The sequence below is a fragment of the Psammomys obesus genome, unplaced genomic scaffold, assembly GCF_907164565.1.
Source record: "Psammomys obesus unplaced genomic scaffold, mPsaObe1.curated_primary_1811, whole genome shotgun sequence".
In the NCBI taxonomy this organism is placed as follows: domain Eukaryota; kingdom Metazoa; phylum Chordata; class Mammalia; order Rodentia; family Muridae; genus Psammomys; species Psammomys obesus.
In genome coordinates, this window is record NW_026596466.1 from 6387036 (window position 1) to 6396828 (window position 9793).

General features: G+C 43.7%; 1 long non-coding RNA gene across 1 annotated transcript; it reads right to left on the reverse strand.

Annotated features, from left to right (window-relative positions):
- Positions 1-1806: 1806 nt before the first annotated feature.
- On the reverse strand, positions 1807-2873 carry LOC129670137 (uncharacterized). Its single transcript, XR_008719130.1, has 2 exons — positions 2272-2873; positions 1807-2072 (listed from the first exon to the last, which is right to left on the reverse strand). It is a non-coding gene; the product is annotated as an uncharacterized LOC129670137 (long non-coding RNA).
- Positions 2874-9793: the final 6920 nt, after the last annotated feature.

Here is a 9793-nt window from a genome sequence, read left to right on the forward strand (position 1 = left end):
TCTGCCATTATAGTTTTTCCCTCTCCCATTTGGACTCTTTTTTCCATGAGTCACAGCAAAAGGAAAGAAACTAATATGCAAATATAATCTACACTATACCAGACTGGTTTTATACCCATAAACCGCAATGACTCAGCCTCCCAAGTTGAAGAGATTATTGGAAATTGCCCTCTCCCAGCAGTGTGAAATATTAAAAATTTAAAGACTGTTTTACTGTCTATGTGTCTGGGTACTTTGCCTTCATGTATGTTATGCGCATAATGGTGCCAGTGGAGTTCAGAAGAGGGCACCGGATTCCCTGGTAGGGTTGTTACAGGTGGTTGTGAGTGGTGATGTGGGCGCTGGGACTCCATTCCAGGTCTGCAGCAAGTGCTCTTGAGCTCTGAGCCGTCTATCCAGCCTTCTTGATTTGTTGTGGTTCCATCAGTGGTTGATGAACCATTAGTCAACCCTGTGTTAGCCAAATGTGGTGACCATTCCATTGGTTCCCACAGGTCAATAGGTGCCTCTTTTGGGGGAGTGGCTTAGGGATGGAGATTATAGGCAACTGAGCCATTTCCTCAGTATGCTCCACATCCTGGTCATGAAGGAATTCAGAGAGGTACCAGTTCCACCGTAACAATTTTCCTTCCATGGCTAAGCCTGTGAAGGACTCTGCCTTTGGACGGATCCAACCCATCATTATAAGGGGCTGATGTCCAAGATGGCATGGAACATTTGGCAATGTACAGTCTAACATTCTAACATGGAATTAAGACATGTGGTTTTAAAAAGAGAACACGTTTTTCATTTTATGCCAGTAAGGCAACTGTGCCTTTGGTCAATTATAATTCAAAAATGTTATCTTTTAAAATTTTTTCATGCATGATCAAATGAAAGGCATTTGTTAGTCTTTTTAAGTTAGTTTGGACTGAATGAGCAAGCCGTTTGATGGATTGCCCTCTCTCCTTCTTCAGGAGGCCTCTCCTGTTCGAATCTACTCTATCAATTTTTATGGTAAACAGCTTTTCTTCCCCTGTGGAAACAAAGGCAAAGCCTCTTTCCCAACGTAATGCATATCCAGGTTTTTGTTTTGAGGTCAACATATTTTTAAAACACATGGACTGATTTGATTCTACTATTTTTTTTTTTTTTTTTACTAACCAATTCTGTGTGCAGCTGCTGCTCCTTGCTCGCTAGCACTGAAGCATTAAAGTTAATAAAGCGCTGTATATCTTCACCGCGCTTTTCTGTCTATGACGTATGTTCTTATATATTTTTAAAAGTGTGATTAGGTCTTTCTGTCGCTGCTTGTCCTGTAGGATTGTGTAGTACACTTGTAATATTCTTTATGCAAAACTGTTTCATGAATTAGAGACACATGCTCCGGCATGGCCAGCCTTAAGTTGTGCCGGTGTCCCAAGGATAGCCGCAACTTCTGAGATGTGTAATTACACAGTCATTCTTTTCAGAACTTGAAACGGTTGCCTAATGAAACCCAGCTGCCAAATTTCATTTCTTTGGTACTTTTTGGGTTACTTCCTTCATGTAATGAAGTTTGGTTATAAAAGAACAAGTAGGACATTCATTGCCTTTTAATTTCCTTGTCTTGTTGCCAAGTAATAGAAATATCTTTCTTCAAACCTTTGCTGTTAACATGGTGTTTCCTATGAAATTCTGAGACTTCTAGCACGTTTCCTATTAATAGCTGATAATGTCATTTTACCTTGTGTTAGAGGGTAGACTGTCTGGGGTCTGATATGTGTTATATACAATGGATGATTTCTATTTCTAATTACTTGTTGTAACTGAATAAATAGCTTAGGGTTAGATTTTTCACCAAACAGACTTTATTTAGGGTTCTTAAGCACCTTCACCTGCCTTCCAACCCCCGACCTTAGGTAGGAGATCTGTAGATGTTTTTTAACCTACTTCCTGCTGATTAGGGTCGATGGGTCTTTAGTGGATTACCAAACTCGGTTGTCAGGATACCAGTGTCCAGTCCAAAGGCCAATACAAGCAGCAACACGAGGTCAGGGAAAGCCACTAGACTCTGTTGGATTTCCGCGAGAAGCTCTCTGGAAAGTTTCTCTCTGTGAAGTCAAGTACAGAAGCACGAAGATCAGCACATGTCCGCGCAAAAATCGATGGAGTGTTTCCTCATGCAAACAGAACATTGCCGTTGCCCTAAGTCCCGGCCAATCAGATGCATTCATTCTCAACCCCCCTTTCCACTGCCCAAGGTTTATGGGTCCCTGTTTCACATGAAGTAAAGCAGCAGGCACCATCTACCTCACGAAGGACTTCCGACACTGGCTGTTCACTGTGAGCTGGGGAAAGCTGGGCCTCACGTCTCCACCAGGAACTCACCGCTGGACCCCAGGACTCGACTTCCGGCCACACAGTTGCCACAGAACCGGCCGTGGTCGCCGCTGTCATCTGTCCCAGCAGGTCGAGCCTCTGCTGCCTCCGTACCCCCTCCTGGAGCCCCGAGCTTCCTCAGCCAGCGGTTCCCAAAGCAGCTGCCGGACTCGTGAGTCAGGCTGGGCCCCTGCTGCCGCCTGGCCTGGTGCTGGCAGCCCAGCTTAAAGGGCACCCGCAACTAGACTGGAGATCGTGTGACACAGACCTCGTTCCAGGCTCGTGAGAGCCCTGGCTTCCTTCTCTTCTGCTCAGAGACCCATAGCTCAGACCTTCTGGTGGAGAAGCACACCTTCTGGTGGCAACCCCAGGCATCCTGGAATGCACACCATGTGAAATGATGGCTTCCCCCAAAATCTCCTCAAACCTAGTATGTCTATAGAATTCCATTTAGCTTCTTCCTAACTTGGGGGTGCCTATCCTCTCTTGGCAGGTCTTGCATAGTAACTGGATGAACTAAGATTGGTTTTCTAACAACCTTGGGCTGCCCTTCGTCAGTAGGTTCTTGCCTAAATTCCTCTGTGTCTGAGTATTTTTCTCATTTTTATTTATAAGTCTCTAATTTTTATTCTAAGGCTTTACCATATCAATCGACTTTTCATATTTTCCTTTTTCCTGTATCTTTAAAGCTTTTTTTTTTTTTTTGAAAGGATACCGAAATCCACTATGGTTATTAAGGATAAAATATAAAATTCTAAAATGATAAAAATCATAATTAGTATTGAGCCAATTTCAATTAAGTCATTTAGCTTTTCATTTTCTGCTTCTATTTTCAAGACATGTAAAGTAGCAGTATATACAGCTGTGCATGGAGGCGCACGCCTGAATCCCAGCACTCGGGAGGCAGAGGCAGGCGGATCTCTGTGAGTTCGAGGCCAGCCTGCTCTACAGATCCAGTCCAGGACAGCCAGGGCTGCACAGAGAAACCCTGTCTCAAAAAAGGAAGGAAGGAAGGAAGGAAGGAAGGAAGGAAGGAAGGAAGGAAGGAAGGAAGGAAGGAAGGAAGGAGGAAAGAAAGACAGACAACAACCATTACTATCCAGGCCCTAACTGCCAGGTCCAGCCCTGGTAAGGGAAGGGCGTGAAGGAGGGTGGATGCCAGAGTGACAAGGGACAAAAGGATGAGAGCTGGAACACCGTTCAGTTTTCTTTCATGGGAGATGGGACAGAGAGGAAGCCCATCTCGGTATGGCTTAACCTGCTCTGACAACTTGTGCCTCTTGCAAGCTTTACTTTTACACAAAATCATTTCCTCAGAAACTTTGATTATCGATTACATAGCTTTAAGTCTTCTTTGGTTGTCTAAGTATATAGGAACGAAAGAACCAAAGCAAGCAAACAGCAAATTTCATAAGAACTAAAAATTAACATTATGATAAAATCAAGTGTTTTTTTTTCATTCAAAGTTTTCTTCCTTATGATTGGTGTTGTAAAGCCTCGAGGTTACAAAAATGCTAGACAGGATGGCTCTATTTGAGTTTGATTCTGTTGCAAGTTCTGTTACAAGCATAGGAATGATAGATTAATAATTATTTCCTTCTACCTGTTACATCAAACTTATATTCCTTCAAAAGTTCAATCTTTCTGACCCTTGGTTGATCCTTTCATTCCTCTATTTTTCCTTTATATTTAAAACAAAACCATCATCTTTTTCGTGGATTAAAAAAAATGTACAGCCTTTTTACTTAACGGCAGTCTGTCCTTTTGTCTTTATAATATCAGAAAAGTCCTGGTCTGACAAGTTTGTTCAGGAAGGCAGGCAGTTCGCTGAGTCAAAATGCTTGTCTCCGTGACTTTGTTATGAATCCTTGTTTCAATACAACTTCTTTCTTTAGAACCATCCTGTAGGGGATAGACTATCAGTGTTTCTAAACTTGTTTACTTTGCCTTCAGGGAGATACTAGCCTGATCAAAATCTCTTCTTGTCCATACTAGCTCCTTGTTTCTGAAGCTGAACATGAAAGCCTAGTCATTCAGTTACAGCTTGTCCGCTTCCAAAATTTCCCAAAGTTTTTCTTCCTTAACAGTTTTTCTCAGATCCTCTACATCAGGGTTACTAATATCATGAATAATCTAACAGTAAATCTAAATAGATTCTATGGAAGACTCAGTTTCCTGCATTGCTGTTTTTCCCAGGGAACCATTGTTAGTCTTACTATTTTTTATAATACCAGCTGTTGTCACATTATTCCAACTCAAGCTTTTGGAGAGAGGCCTTTAACAGGAAGTATCCACCAAGGACAGTGAAGGGTCAGTCCAAGGCACCCAGGCCCTGGAACTTCGTCAAGCGGGGCCCCCAGGACGCTTGATGCTTGACACCTAACACCTTGAATTAAGGTATTTCCTATTCCTAACTCTTTCCTTGAGGACTTTCTGGGTGACTTAACAAATCTGATAGCTTCTCACTTTGTCCACAGCTGTTGTGATTTCAGTCTGTGTGGTCATGCCACGAGTTGAAGAGCCAAATGCTGTTTTTAACAAAATCTCAACTGTTCAGTTTTACCAGTAAAAACTGAGGAGCCAGAGGCTGGGGTGAAAGTCTGCTAGCTCAGAGAGGCAGAGAAAGCACCCAGCCGACCTCCCAAAAGGAAAAGGAAGCACCCTTCCCGATGCCTCTCAGAAGCTTTCACTCTGACTCTTCCCTTTGTTTCCTGTGCTTCCCTCTCTCCGTCGTCCTGACTTCCTCTTACTCTCTCTGTTTTTTTCCTGCGTTCACTCCCTGTCAACTGGTTGCTTGCTCCGACTCTTGCCCTAAGGCTAACTTTGTTTTGTTTCATTTACAATACTCAAACAGAAAGCTCTTGGATTAAAGGTGTGTGCTAGAGCTGAGCCACACCACAACTACAACCAGTTTTTTTCCAGTTTAAAAAAAAAAAAGCACCACAATCTCAGGGTTCATAGTGTGATCAAATATCTTGCAACAATTCCCCCCTTATTTGTCTTTATAAAAAGGAAAGATTTTTAACCCTAACACAATAACAGACCAGAGCAGAGAACTGTGATATGTATAAATTTCTTTACCCTATTTTTATTACATGCATGTTTGGCCTGTATGTGTATGTTTGTCACATGTGTGCTTGGTCCCTATGAAGATCAAAGTGGCCATTAGATTCTCTGGAACAGGAGTTACGGGAGGCTGTAAGCCACTTTATGGTTTACTAGGAATTGAACCTGGGACCTCTGCAGGGGCAGTCAGTGCTCATAACTGCTTGTGTCATCTCTCTAACCCCTCTTGAGACATATAAACTTCTATATCTTGTTAGCATATAGTTTTGTAGGTGAAGAGGCATAAGGAAGGATAAGTAATAAGGAAGTAAGGAATTAATTCTGTGAGCTAGTGCTTTAGCAGGAACATCATTTAGTAAGCTAATAACCCATTCTGCTTCAGGTGCCATTTTGCTTTAAGAATTAAAAACAAAACAAAACAACAACAACAACAAAACAATTTAAAGAGCAGAGCCAATTCCTTAGTCGCTGTTGCCCAGTAAAGATGAATCCTATTGACAAAGCCCAAAGTGTGTTGTAAGCCATTGAGAGTGCACTGTTTGGGAAGTTTTAGTAGGAGAAGATGATGGTAAAGTTGTTGCTGAGTAAATAATATGTCCTAAATAACTATAAAGTGGTTGCTTCATATGAAATCTGGAGCTATGTTTAAATTTGGCTCTTTTAGCTTATTTAAAATGAAAGTTGGGCAGTCATTTCAGTATTGATCAGACAAGCGGGAAGGAGAATACGTCTGAATTATTAGTAACTGACACTCGGGAAATGTAATTAGCGCAGCTTAGGTGCTTTATGTCCTAGTTGGAATTGTTCTGTACTAGAATTTGGGTCTGTTCGTTTTTTTTCCCATGAAGGGACCATTGATCAGTCTATACTGTGTTCTTTTATCTGTGAGAAAAATGAACAACAACAACAAAAATAAATGAGAACTAAGCTCTGGGATGCCTAGCCATGGATCAAGCAGCAGAGAAGACCCCTGCCCAGCCTCCAGCCCTACCTGCCTGTGCTCGCCCTTGGAGCTCAGGAGTCACACTGGAAGGTGATCCAAGTGTGCACTGTCACACTTGGCAGTGAGAAGAGCCACAGAGCGGCTGGAATCTAAGGACTTTTGTGCTCTCAAGAAACACTCCGTTGCGCACACAGTCTGCTGGGTCATTGGAGGGCAAGGGCCTTACCAAATAGAACTGCACTTGTGGATAGAGGTGCCTATGTAATAGAGCCAGCTGGACCTCGGCACCGATAATTACCGTATTCCTCTATTTGACACTATGTACATATGACAGGTACAGTGTTCAAGGAAATTCAAGTCACAGTGAATCAGTTCCTTTATGCTGGAAGGGCTTGGTAAACTTATGAGTCCGTGTGAGCGACCTGGATTTGTTTCTATAACTCAACAAGATTCTAGGCTGCAAGGATCCAGGCTCCATTAATGGGGTGTTCCAAGGGCTACAGGATTCTGGCTGTCGGGTTAGTCTTTCTGGTTTTGGTAAGTACTTTCATTGTCTCTTGTTGGCTCCATTACTGCTTCTCCCTATGTTTGCATTGGTTAATGCTTTAATCTTGGAGAATGACCCAAAGGAAGCTCTCATTCTTCCTCCTCCCACTCCTGAGGGGTATTTGGGAACACCAACTGCAGGGAGAACATTCTAGAAGGAGTGTGAGCAGGAGGGGTCCATCAGGGAGTCTAAAGTCAGAAGTTGTCCAGAAAAGTGCAAAAAGGAACTTGCTGGGAAGGCATGAGCGAATGTCTGCTTGCCCTACACAGCGCAACAGCAGCAAAGAGAACACTTCTACCTATGTCTGCATCGGTGAACAGATGGGTTTGTTGGGATTACTTATAGGAGCACCATTAAGAGGTTGTCTCCAGCCAACCACGTCAACACCCCTTCCCTGAAGCTGCAGAAACTCTCCTGTTAGGAGCGTTCACCTTCTCTGTGCCCCAGCACCTCCAGACACCACATGCATCTGGAGAAGAACTGCAGACAGCTGGACAAGGTTGGCGACGGGGGCAGCTGGACTCCCAGGTGAGGCTCTAATGACCCTCCCGAGTCCTCCCGCACAAGAAAGTCTACAGGCTGGGCCGTGTGGAGGCCCCTGCTGTCGTCACAGCTGCTCTGGGGAAGATGGTGACGGCCGTGCTCCTCACCAGCGCTCAGGTCCTCAGTCCTCTCGCCTTTAGAAGACGTTGTTCTGTCTGCCGCAGAGGAGGAGAAAGAGGTCCTGGCCCGACTTCCACTTTGCATATTATAATATAATATATAAGAAATCCTACAGGACAAACAGTTGCAGCGAGTTCTAACGTCACCTTAAAGGAAATGCTTATAAAACAAAAAGGAAGAATAAGGACCCCTCCTCCACCAGGGACAGACTAAATAAGCTCTGTTAACTTTAACTTTCCTGAACATTAACAAGAAGGGAACAAAAGCAGCTGAAAGACACTGGGTTATAAAAACCTGTGGAATTAAATCAGACTGTACACTATAAGGATGTCTTAACATGAGAATAGAAAAAAGCAGATGTTTTGCATTGAGGACTGGGATTTGCTTATATTTTCACAGGCAACAAAAAGCTGTGGGTACCATTGAAACTAATAAAGCTCAGAGTTGAGCAGGGGAGGTCTTCTAGAAACAGACCAGTCACTGCCTTCTCCTAACAGCCAGAAAAGCCTGACCAAGCAACAGTCTCACCTAAGCACTGACAGGCCTGTGATCAGGACTTTGGTCTCCTGCAATACAGAGCCATCCCCAATGCAGAGCAACAACAGGCCTATGGGCAGGACTTTATAAGACACATTATGGTGAATATCATATCCTGCATGCCCAAGTCGGGGCTGCACACCAAAGGTTCATAGGGCTGGGGGAGGGGGTTGGAGATTAAGAGACTGCAGAGAGTTAACTTCAGGAGAAATGATGCTGAAAAATAAGACAGTTCAGGACTATAAGAGGTTCAGGAAACAGTACCCCCATTACAGAAAAGAGAAGCATTGCTGCTAGGTTCTTATCTCAGTTGTGGATATGCTCCTGAGAGATCAACAGAAAGATCACATCAGACACCTGAGAACACTGGAACAGACATTGGAAAGAATGGAGAAACAATAATCACAAAGGCAAGCCAGGCCCAGTGGCGCACACCTATGATCCCAGCACTCTGGTAGGCAGAGGCAGGTGGATCTCTGTGAGCTCAAGGCAGCCTGGTCTACAAAGCAAGCCTAAGACAGCCAAGGCTACACAGAGAAACCCTGTCTAAAAATCAAAACAAAAAAAGAAAAAAAAAAACCCACCAAAGTAGTATGGCCACAGGGAGTGCCTGGGACAGCTTCAAAATCACACAATTAGTGGCTAAAACAAATGAGGGGAAATGTAGTGGGATTTATGGTTGGTATAATGTTCTTTTGAAATGTATACATCTTACCCTTGTTCATTCAAATGCTGATTTCTCTCCTTCACTCTCTGGTTTCAATCCAGACATTGCATTGTGATACTTACTCTAAGCATCACCTGTCTCAACTTTGTGTAAACATGCCAAAATAAAACAACCAGCCATAATGTTGAGCAATGGAGAGGAAGGAGTAGGCAGGAGAGGGGAGGAGCCAGAGGACAGGAAGGAGTGGGAGGCAGAGGAGGAAGAGAAGGAAGAGGAGGAGAAGAGGGAGAGCAGAGACAGGAGGAGAGGTCTTGAAAAGACGTGGAAAGATGGACTGGACCTAATATATCACTAAAAGCAAGTATAATGTGGGAAATCTAAATGTTAGGAAACTATGAGAACTTGGAGGTTTAGGATGGAGTAACTATTGCCCAGCATTGTGTTCTAGGTTAATTTAATAAATCCCAGTCTCTGTATAGTGATTAGGTATACAGTTGGTTTAGGATTAATAGCAGCTTTACTAAACGTAATAGCAATAGTAAATATTAAACAGTACAACAGGGATTTATCTTGTGTGCCTGGCCCTTTAAGGCATCCCCAGTGGCCCCTTAACAATCCATCGCTATTAGAAATGCTTGAACCTGTGACCTCCAGAGTTGGTTGCCTGTTGGATTTCTGGGGACAGTATAGGTTATAAAAAAAAACAAGCGGAGGCTGAGAAAGAGAAGTGGGCTAGCAGAGTGAGAGGAGAAAGCGGTTGGTGCAGAAGATATTGTTGAGACAGTTGAGCCAGGAGAGCTGGCCTGGGCAGATGGGTGAGAGCAGATGTTACAGTGTGGAGCTGCTGATACTGGGAAAACTGGGAGAAGGGACTGTTTAAGCAGACTGTTGGGGACAGAGGGAGGAATGGTTGGAGGAAACGTTTGAAGGGGCTGGGGAAGTGGGGAGGAGGGCTGGCAGGGAGTGAAGAGAAGTGGTTACCACATGTAACCATCTGCTACTAAGACTTTACACGCATGTGTGTACACAC